Source organism: Electrophorus electricus, chromosome 15 (genome assembly GCF_041902795.1).
Source record: "Electrophorus electricus isolate QZ-2024a chromosome 15, ASM4190279v1, whole genome shotgun sequence".
In the NCBI taxonomy this organism is placed as follows: Eukaryota; Metazoa; Chordata; class Actinopteri; order Gymnotiformes; family Gymnotidae; genus Electrophorus; species Electrophorus electricus.
In genome coordinates, this window is record NC_137511.1 from 11,206,761 (window position 1) to 11,217,500 (window position 10,740).

Genomic DNA, 10,740 nt, shown 5'->3' on the forward strand with positions numbered 1-10,740 from the left:
GGAACAAGTAGACACACACACTCCCCAGAATATACTCGATAATTCACATTCATTCTCTAGCTCTTAAACATCAGTGTTTTTTTTTTTTCCAAATTAGATACAACCGCCCTCGAATTAAAGATGACATTCTGTACATTGAAATTAGTTAGGTTAGATCTTATGTTCAGCAGCAGAGTCAAAACATCAGAAAATGTTGTCCCTGTCCAATTACATGTGCAATGTACCCTTTTTCTTTATTTTATACATTACAACTAAATTAGCTCAATAAAGATTTGATACTTTTCTAGGGGGGTTAATCTACAGTGAGGCAATTTTTACAAAGTCAGTTGCAATTAAGTAGTGTCTTGTTACTTTACATTGGGGATGGTGCTGGTATCTTCCTAGTTTAGCTATGATAACACAGTAACATGAAGAATTCCTCCTGACAACTGTAAAACTGAAACAAAAACACCTCAGGCAGGATTCTTCATGATTCATCTATACCTCATTCTCCTTCTCTTTTCTCCCACCCTCTCCCTCCCCTGTTGTGCCTCTCTCCATCTCACTCTCTCTTTCTCCCTCGCTCCATCTCAGGGTGAAACACTCTTTGTCCTTGACCTCTCTGTGAACTCTTTGGAAGGGTGCTGGTATAGAGATTAAGATTTTCCAAAACAGCACCAAGGGAGCTTCAGCAGGAAAGAGACACAAGGACCTCTACAGATACCCACAACATCAGAAAAAAAGAACATGCACAATGTGCACACTATACTAAAACTAACACACACACACACACACACACACACACACACACACACAATGAATACAGTATAACAAAAACAACCTTCCCCCCACACAAGCCTGCAAATGCAGCCTAAATGCACAGTATCATGAAAAACCACACAAACACATACACGATATTGTACTTTACAAGTGTCCTGTACTTCCTAATAGAACAGGACTGAGTGGGAAGTGGAGATTCAACGGGTGGATGTGCTGCAGGGCATAAGGGCACCTCCCTCTCCCCTCTCTCTTTGGAACAAAAGAACACTGCTTATATGTCTCTCTCTCTCTCCCTCCCTCCATCTCTCTCCTTCTCCTTCTCTCTTTTTCCCTCTTCCCCGCTCGCTCTTTCCCTCTTGCTCTCTCTCCCTCTCCTCTCTCACATTTCTCTGCGCAGAATTTATGACCTGTCTCTGAGGGAGATAAGGCTTGTAAGAGTGTGTGTGGTAGTTGGCAGGTGCAGACATGGAGAAGCAGGTGGGAAACAGAAACACCTGGACACACATTCACATGCGCACACACACACACACACACACACACACACACACACACACACACACCACTCAAGATGATTAGCTTTGTTTCTAGCAGAGTGCAGCGAGGAACAAGATCTACAACTTAATAAGGGTGTAGAGCAGTGACCAGCAGTGCTCCATCTTTCCCTCTCTCTCCACCTCATTCTCTCTCAGGCCCTTTCTCTCCTTCTTGCTCCCTCTTTAGTTTCTTCCCTCTACCACTGCCCCCCCTTATTTCTCTTTCTGCCTCACATTCCCAATTCACAGACACTCTCCTGCTGAGATTCCTTCATTCTTGCGGAAACCCACAACCAGTTGCTCCTTCAAACAAATCAGCATCACTCTCTGTGCACCCTGCACTGCACCACGCTGTTATACGGCCTCTAAAATGCACCCATATTGTTACATACCACCTTAGAGTTAGAAGGTAGCAAAGAGCAAGAGAGCGCGGGGGGGGGTTGGCACAGAATGTGAGAAGGGAAGCATTAAAGAAATGTAAGAAAAATAGAAAATAAAAATGGAAGAAGAAACGCTCTAACCTATCTTCTAATTAAACTCTGTATGTGCATTTGTGTTTGTGTGTGTATAAAGCAAGTCTAAGGTGCTCTCATTTTTCTGAATGCTCTTTAAGTTTGTGCATCAGAAAATTAGCCCTGATGCAGTTTGTGTATCAGCGGGACTGTACAGGCTGCTGTACTCTGTGTGTGTGTGTGTGTGTGTGTGTGTTTGAGAGAGAGAGCGGTGGTAATGCCACAACTATGCTGCATTATTGAGAGCATCAGCAATACAGGAGCGCCAAACCCTGCAGAAATGCACCTCGGCCTCGGGCAACGCCTCATAGAAATACTGAGAAAGACACCAGGTGGACCACAAAAATACAGCATTCGTGCACACACATACACGCACACACTAACTCAGTCATACAAAGACATACAAGTGCAAATTGTTAGTTCACGTCAGGACCACAAAAATGCAACACAAACACACGCGCACACATTCACTCATACACAGACATACAAATGCAAATTTTCAGTTCACTTCAGGACCACAAAAATACAACACAAGCACACACACACACACACATGGAAGGATGGGCAAATTCAAATTGTCAGTTCACTTGGTTGTAGTGGTTGTAGCAATACACATGCAACACAAGCACACACATATTCTTAGAGTTGGGAGATGTGATGTTTTTACTTGTGATGGTGCTGGGTGACAGGTGTGCGCGAGCATGTCTAAGCATGTGTGCATACTGTAAGTGCTATATGGAAAATGCATGTATACCAGACCTCTTTCCAAAAATCCTGTGCATGTGTTTTCCATACATTATCCACAAACCCAGGTGGGAACGTGGCAGAAGGAAATCCATAACTTCCAAAATCAGTCTTCAGCAAACTTTCAGTCTGTTCAGATTCCACGTGTTGGATTTGACTGAGTACTGGGGATACTGTCTGCCAGCCCCAGGAATATCATCTATTTCCCATGGACTATTCTGTCACTTTGGAATGCTGTGTTCCAAGTGCGTACTGGCCAGGGTGGTGAACTTCTCAGTCAGTGGTGTGTTCAGAGTAGTCAACCTGCAGGAAGTAAGTGTAAAAAGGGCTCTGAAATGCAGACCGCCTGACACGGCCCCAGGAGGTGGTCTCGTACACTTGCCAGGCGCGGACATGCCAGCCCAACCCAGCAAAGAACTCATAGGAAACGAGAGATTTGTCAGATTTCACATGAATGAAGTTGTGACAAAGGCCACAGCTGGTACATCTGCCCCAGCCCTAACCCCATTCGCAACTTTTCATACCAGTCAGCTTGTGTGATTTCCTGAGGAAGTAGGATACAGAGAGACAGAAACTTTCTCAAGCAGATACTCTGATGTATGTTACTGTTACAGAGAAGAACTGAGCACTGCAATTTACCTTATACAAAAAGGGAAAATTAGTTTTAAAGTCCATGCTCTGCTATGAGTTGTAAGAAGCGTGGGAGTTGCATTTTGTTGAGCAAATGTAGTCATTGACTTCAGTAGTCAAAAACCTTTTGCTGTTTGTTTATTGTCAGATAGGTGATTAGCAGATGATGGGGAGATGGCTGTGCAGTCCTTCCATCTGCTGAGGGAGAGAGAGAAGAGAGTGAGGGAGGGTAGGAGAGAGACAGAGAAAGATAGATGAGGGCAAGAGCAAGAGTACACTGATTATTCTCTTATCCACTCAGCAGAGGAGCCTTGTGCAGGTCAGTGGGAGGTGAATCCTCACACACACACACACACACACACACACACAATGATACCTTTTACTCTGTATTTACTTTGCTCCATGCGAGAGAGGCCTATGTGTTTCAGGGAACTCCAAACTGACTCTCATGCACTACGTATTTCCCTCTTTTTACATGAACATGTAGCGTTAAGCATTCAGCTCATGGTATGCAGTGAATGAGTAATGCGGCTCCTGCTCTGAGCAGATCATTTAATCATAGTGTTCACAGCCTGTGTTTTCTTCAAGGTCATACTGCTGTTCATGGTGTAAAGTATGCTAATGTAGTACACGTTAGAGCACAGCACACAACACACATACACACACACACTCACACGTACATTAGAATAACACAGCAGAGATTCACACTTAGGCATTTATACTTGTCTGGGCAGTATAAGTCTTCACCACGTTCATATATATTATTATATATGCTGTAATATATGTTAACAAAAATTACCAAATGCTTTTTAGCTGCTTAAGTATAATGAATAAACCTTCATAATTGTCTGAAGAAACACCTAAACATGCAAATTACAGCAGATAATAAAACACTGAAATTAAAAAAATGGATCCTGGAAGTCATTCGGTACTGATGTTTAGGACACAGAACAGCTTCCTTTCCTCCTACAGACCACTGCCAAACTCTCCATACCACACACACATATATAGAATAAGTAAATGCAAGGGGAGAGGCACAGAAGAGAAGAGAGGGAGGTATGTAAGAGCGAGAGAAGAAGACAAAAAGGAGGACAACTGACCACAAGAGAATAGGCATATGCTGCAGTGTCCACCCCCTATATGTGTGTGTTCAGGTGTGTGTGTAAGTCTGTGTGTAGGTGTGTTTGGGTGGGTGGGTAGGTGTGTGTGTGTCTGCATGGACAATTAGTCCTGTTGAGGAGCCAAAAAAGGTTAACAATAAACAATAAAACCAACGAATCAGAGGTAGACACAACAGATAGGTATGTAAATATGTATGTATACAGATAAATACATACATCAAAAATTTGATAATGTAATGTAGTAAGAAAAAATGTGTGGCCTTAGAAAGTTTCTTAAGTTAAACAGATAACAATTAAGTTATACAGCAATCAAACATAACATTAAACTCACCAGCTTCATACAGCCCTTCGTCTTGCCAAAACAGCTCTGACACATGGCATCCATAAGACCTCTTAAGGTGTGCTGTTGTATCTGACACCAAGGCAGCATCAGATACTTTTAGTCCTGTAAGTTGCATGGTGGGGCCTCCATGGATCAGTCTTGTCTTTCCAGCACATTACACACATGCTCAATCTGGGGAATTTGGAGGTCAACATCTTGAACATTTTGTCATGTTCTTCAAAGCATTCCTGAACAATTTTTTCAGTGTGGCAGCACGCACTATACTACTAAACATTATACTGAAAAATGTCATTTTCATTCCTGGGATCTGTTGGAGCCAGTCGTCCAGTTTAGGGAACACCACCCGGAGTCCCTTATCATCACTGGGACAACCTTGTGGTTAACCTTCCACATTCTCTCTATTTTTTTCATTCAGTACCTTGTAGTTTTCCAACTTCTCATATTTCTTCCTTTGGATCACAATGTCTGGTGGTTCACCATCTGTCTGGATTTGGAGGTCCCACAGGATCTTAGCCATGTTTTTCTCCACCATTCACTGCAGTTCTTCCCATTTGGACTTGGGGCCGTCCAGCTTGTATTCCTTGCATGTGTTCATGTATATGAGCCTCGCCATTTGATTGTGTCTCTCAGTGTGATAAAAAATCAATTAAAGCAGGGTTATATTACATCTTGGGTCTTCTCTGGTGTGATATGAACCTGCTTGGATAAACCTAGTGCTTAATGCTTGATCTTGTCATAATTAGTGGCTCTGTAGTCCTTCAATCCTGTCTTTTCCAGACATGTGTAGGATTGTCTTTTGACAGCCAATAAGTGGTACATTTCATAGAGGAATGTCAGTGGAATATCAGTGGTACATTCCATAGAAGGGCTTATCCTGCCATACATTTGCTCACCATCATTACATTTGCTCTCTCCCTTAGGGTTCTTTGCTTGGATATATACATGGATGTTTTGTGTCTCACCCTGGACAGTGAATCTTACACTTTGAAGGCCCTTTCCCCTGTCATTCTGGTTGGCTTACATGCTTTGGATTTTGGCTTGAGTGTCCTACGCAATGTGGGGAATTTGATAGTCTTCACATTGGCAGATTCTTGTTCTTCTCTTGGTTGTCTTATTGTGCTGCTGTGTATCTGATGACTGGCAGGGCATAATGTTTATGGCTTTGATCTTATTGTTCCTATTAAAATGACTCTTGAGGACCTGCCTTAACCTGTGGAGATCCTTAGATGTTACTGAGTTTCTCATTTGCTGCCTCATGATTCCTATGTGATTGGAGAATCCCCAGGTATTTCTTGCTGTCCTCTAGGTCTGTTTTATGGGTTTGTGGAAGTTCAGTCCTAATCACTTTTCCTCTTTGCTATCAGCTGACTACACTTCTCCAGCCAAACTCTTACTGATGACCTGACTGAGAGGATTCAGACCATGCAGGTCATAGAGAACAGCAGTGGGCACACACTTTATGGTGTGCCACACTTTATGGTGACCTGGGTAATTGTCTTTGAGTTAGCTTATAGGCTTCTAGTGTTATCCTCAGTGTTTATGGAGTTTATTTTCATATATATAAGATTTTATGGAGTATCTGCAGTGTGCTGTAGTAAAAAAAACAAAACCAACTCTCCCTCTCTCTCTCTCTCTCTCTCTCTCTCTCTCTCTCTCTCTCTCTCTCTCTCTCTATATATATATATATATATATATATATATATATATATATATATATATATATATATATATATGTAGAGAGAGTTAAAATTGCAGTGAAGTACACAAAGTTTCCAAAACAAACAAACAAACCAGGACATTTCGGAGAGACCCTTCATCAGCTGTACAAGCAAAGTGCTTCTGAATTTCCTACAGGTAAAATGGAGCACTTTACTTGCACAGCTAATAAAGGGTTACTTTCTGGAAACCTTGTGTACTTCACTGCAATTTTGACTACCTCTTTATATAAAGTTGAGTTGAATGTATAAATGTTTAATAAAAGTTATAAAGTACATAAAATCACAGATAAAAGATGGCAGTACAATATTGCCCCTGAGGGCTAAAAACATTGTGAAGGCTAATTGAAAGATCAAATAGATAGGTTTTCATTCTGGATTTTAATGAGTTTAAGATTAAGATGTGTTCCATTCTTTTGGTTCTAGTAAGAGCTCTCACAGATGAGTTTTGAATGACCAGAACTTGTGTGACAGTGTTTTTAGGAAGGCCAGTGAGGAGACCATAATTTTAGTCAAGTTTCTCAAGGTCTTGTTTTTATTTTTTTAAAAAATAGAATTTTGTTAATATTTCTGAGATGTTAAAATGATTTAATAATTGCTTTACATTGCTGTTAAAACCTAGATAAACAGCTAGCTAGCTAGGTTAGCTAGATTAAATAAAATCTAGACTCCTCCCCGTGTATGTCCACCGTCATGCCCCTACCATGCTAAGTGATCATGTCTCACCTTTTCTTAGTTATGTACGTTGTTAGCACAGGTATTTAAACCCGTTATTATGTTGTCGGTGTTTGACCCCATGTACATTACACGTAATGCATCACGCGAATGCTTTCTGGTTTTGCCCTTTGCTACGTTGTTGTGGTTTAGCGTATTTTGTTCTGTTTATCGTGTTTTTGGTTTTGGTTTTGTTTGTGCTGTAAATCAACACTTCTTTGTTACAGAGACTTGCCTTGGCATCCCACTCCCTCATCACGTTTCATTGCAGAAACATCGACTGCCAAGGGATGCAGCGAGCCTCCTGTCCGTTATGAGGTCTGCTCGTGGGGTTAGAGTACTTGATGTTGCTCCCTGAGGACACCGAGCAGGCACGTGAGGGCAAGAGACGTGCAGCTCACGTGTATGCCGACATACTAGGCGCATACCTCGGGGGGGACACTACTAGTATGGGGGATGCAAGGCTGACCTGCATGAGCAAGGAATTGCAGAGGCTCATCCAAGAAGAGGAGGTAGGGAAAGCCCGAATAGAAGCCCCTCATAGTGACCCAAAGCCTCCCACTAGCACCTCCCTTGACAGCCCCCATACTAGTGACTCTCCCATCCCTTTGCAAAGAAGAAGTAGGGAAAGAAAAGAGGCTGTACTTGTCCCGATCCCTCTTGTGTAGTAGAGCCTGTCCTCAAAGAGGATTTCTTCTGTCACTGCCCGGAAGTGGAACCTGTATTCCAAATCGGCTCACTCCGTCCCTGCTTGGAGGAGGAAGGGTATCCAGAGGGGTTAACAGAGGATCCAGGGGATTCACGGTCGGAAGCTGTTACGAATGGCCACCCTCCTGGCATCCCTGTTTCCGTGGTTTCCCTGTCGTGTCTCTGTTTTCCTTTACTTCCTAGTTGTTTCGTTCCTTGGTTTTATTTTCTCCACCCCCTCGTCTGTTTTTCCACGGCTGTTATTACTTTGACCTGTGTCTGGTTTAGAGTTAATTAGTTCATACATTTAAACCATCTGGTTCCGTGTGTTGGCTGTTCATTGAATGTATATAAGTCGTGTTTATTTTTCTTAGCCTATAGTTAATTCTTGCCATCATTTACTCAAGCCTCCGAGTGTTCCATTCTAGCCATTTGTGTGTAGTTGTTCGTGTAAACTAGCCCTTGGTCATGTATCTTCGTACTCTTCGTGTTGGTAAACTGACCCTGGATTACTTTAATGCCCATGACTTTGGATTTGCCCCTAATAAATCTCACTCTTCTCCGAGCTTGCATTCGCCTCTTTACTGCTCACCGTTACACTAAGGTAGTCAACTAGTCCTCCATGGACCAGAATGCGGAGAGCTATGCTGAAGGCCAGAAGTTTTACTGTGACTCATGCTCCAATGCGGGCTCCGATCACTCGGTTGCCTTTCATCAAAGCATGGAGGAACTTCCCCTGGAGGCTCTCTTGGATGTGGAATCAGAGCATTCCGCAGCCTCCTGCATGGAGGTGGAAGCCTCACCTGTGCCCGAGCCTACGAAGGGTGCACACCGCTCTAGAGCCCCTACACTTCCACGTAAGGACTCTAAGAAGGTGCAAAGTGTCATCTGGCACGTGCCACCCCCCCCAGGACAGCACCCCACCAGGACGGCGGGGGTCTCTATGGCGCCTGAGCCAGTAGTGGGCGGGTCATCTGACAAGTCATAGCTAGAAGCACTCCCTGGCACATCCGCCAGGAAGACAGAGGTGCCTTCGCCGCCCAAGCAGGCAACAGGCGTTCCTTCCTGGACTTGTGAAACCCCAGCCAGCGCCGGGTGGGTCAGCATTTCCCCTTCTGGCCATTAATGGGACCTCCACCTACCCTTCCCCTGGGGTCAGTTAGTCATAATCCTGTTAATGTCATGGTCTCCCTTTATGTCTATTCCCCTTCCCATCAGTGTGCCCGTCCCTGTGTCTGTCATTATCCTGGTCCCTGTTGTCTTCCCCTCTGTCCTGTCCCCCTTTCTTATAGCATAGCTGAAAGCAATACAAGGGGTTCAAGAAGGTTAATTCATGCAGACAGTAAAAACAAACATGTAAAGAATGACATGTGTAATTACACATACAACAGTAGTAAGTACATTCTTGTGCAAGATCACTTAAATGTCAAATGAATCAAAACTGGATCACTTTACAGTAATTGCATTACTTCTAAGTTTAACAGTAGCGTATTTGTTCTTATGTAAAATTAAAGCGTTTGGATTTACTATATTACAAATACAGGCCCCACAGTAGGAACTCAGTACAACAGTCACTACATCTTTCACTACTGAGATTCAAACCTTTTTTTTCCAATTCCTTGTATGTTCATCTTTATTTTGATGACACTCAGTTCCCCTCAGCATGGAGGATACCACGGTTGCAGATATTTGAGAGATGTCCTGCTGTTCTTCAGAGACCATTTTTTCAGCTGCTCTTTCGTGGAGGGGTGGTGTTGCCCTACCTTTCATTTTAAAATGTCCCAAAGGGGTGCTATTAGATTCAAGCAGGCAGCATACTTGGGAAGGTGATAGTTTTCACTTTTTTCATCTTTAGAAACTTGTGTGATTTTGGCAGTGATCTTTGGATTATCATGCTGGAATATTCCTCTTCTGCCAAGCTTCTGGCAAATAAGGGTCATCTGGTTAGCCAGCATTATGGTATATCCACAGGCATTAATGGTACCATCTATGTCATCTTGCCAACACCTTTTGCACTCATGCAGCCCCATATCATTACACTCCCCCCTCCGTGCTTCATTGTCGGGACTGTACATTCACTGTGGTAGTCCTGGCCATGTTTACGCAGAACATGTTGGACCCCATCTGTATTGAAAAAGTTTATCTTGATCTCATCTGACCAAAGAATGTGCTCCCAATATTCTCCAGGCTTCTTGCCATGTTCATGTTTCATGCAAAGTTTAATCTGGCAGTTTTGTGCCAATGAGCAAGCAAGGATTTTTTTTATTGCTTGTCGTCCATAGAGAATGCCATTTTGCACTGTCCTTTGCACTGCCATAAACTCTGGTTTTCACTGATAGCCCCTGTGCCAAGCACTTGCCCCTGTGTTTTTTAGAGCTAGACTGTGCAAGTAGCGGACTATCCATGGCATCATCAAGTCCAAGACAGCTTCTACAGTTTTGGTTAGTGCTATGGCTGGTTCTACACCTTCTGATTACTGCTGCAACTATTTTGACTAATTATTAATTGGTCACAGATCTTCCTGTATTCTTTCACAGATTTTTCAACACCTCTGGGAATTATTTTCTATGTGGGGCCTTAATGCAGACATGCACATAGACACAACCCATAACTCCAAAATTTCAGAAAGTTCTGCTGTTCAAAGGTCATTTAATAACCATGCAGAACTAATTATGCAGTTAGGCTAATTGGAAAACACGGGTGTACTCAAATTTCTTTCAGTGATCATGGGTTTTCTAACTGGTGTGTCGGTGATCACAAGTATATACACTATTGTTGTACTGATTTTCTACTTTGGGGCCTGTATTTTCAATATAGTCTTTCTAAAGTATTTATCTGTAATTTTGAGAAAATGCTCTATTTGTGAACTTTGAAAGAATGCAGTTCTTAAGAGGTGATACTGTTTTGAATCATTTGACATTTAATTGATATTGTACAGAGTGTACTCACTTCTGTTGAATACTGTATATGCAGTGTAGACTC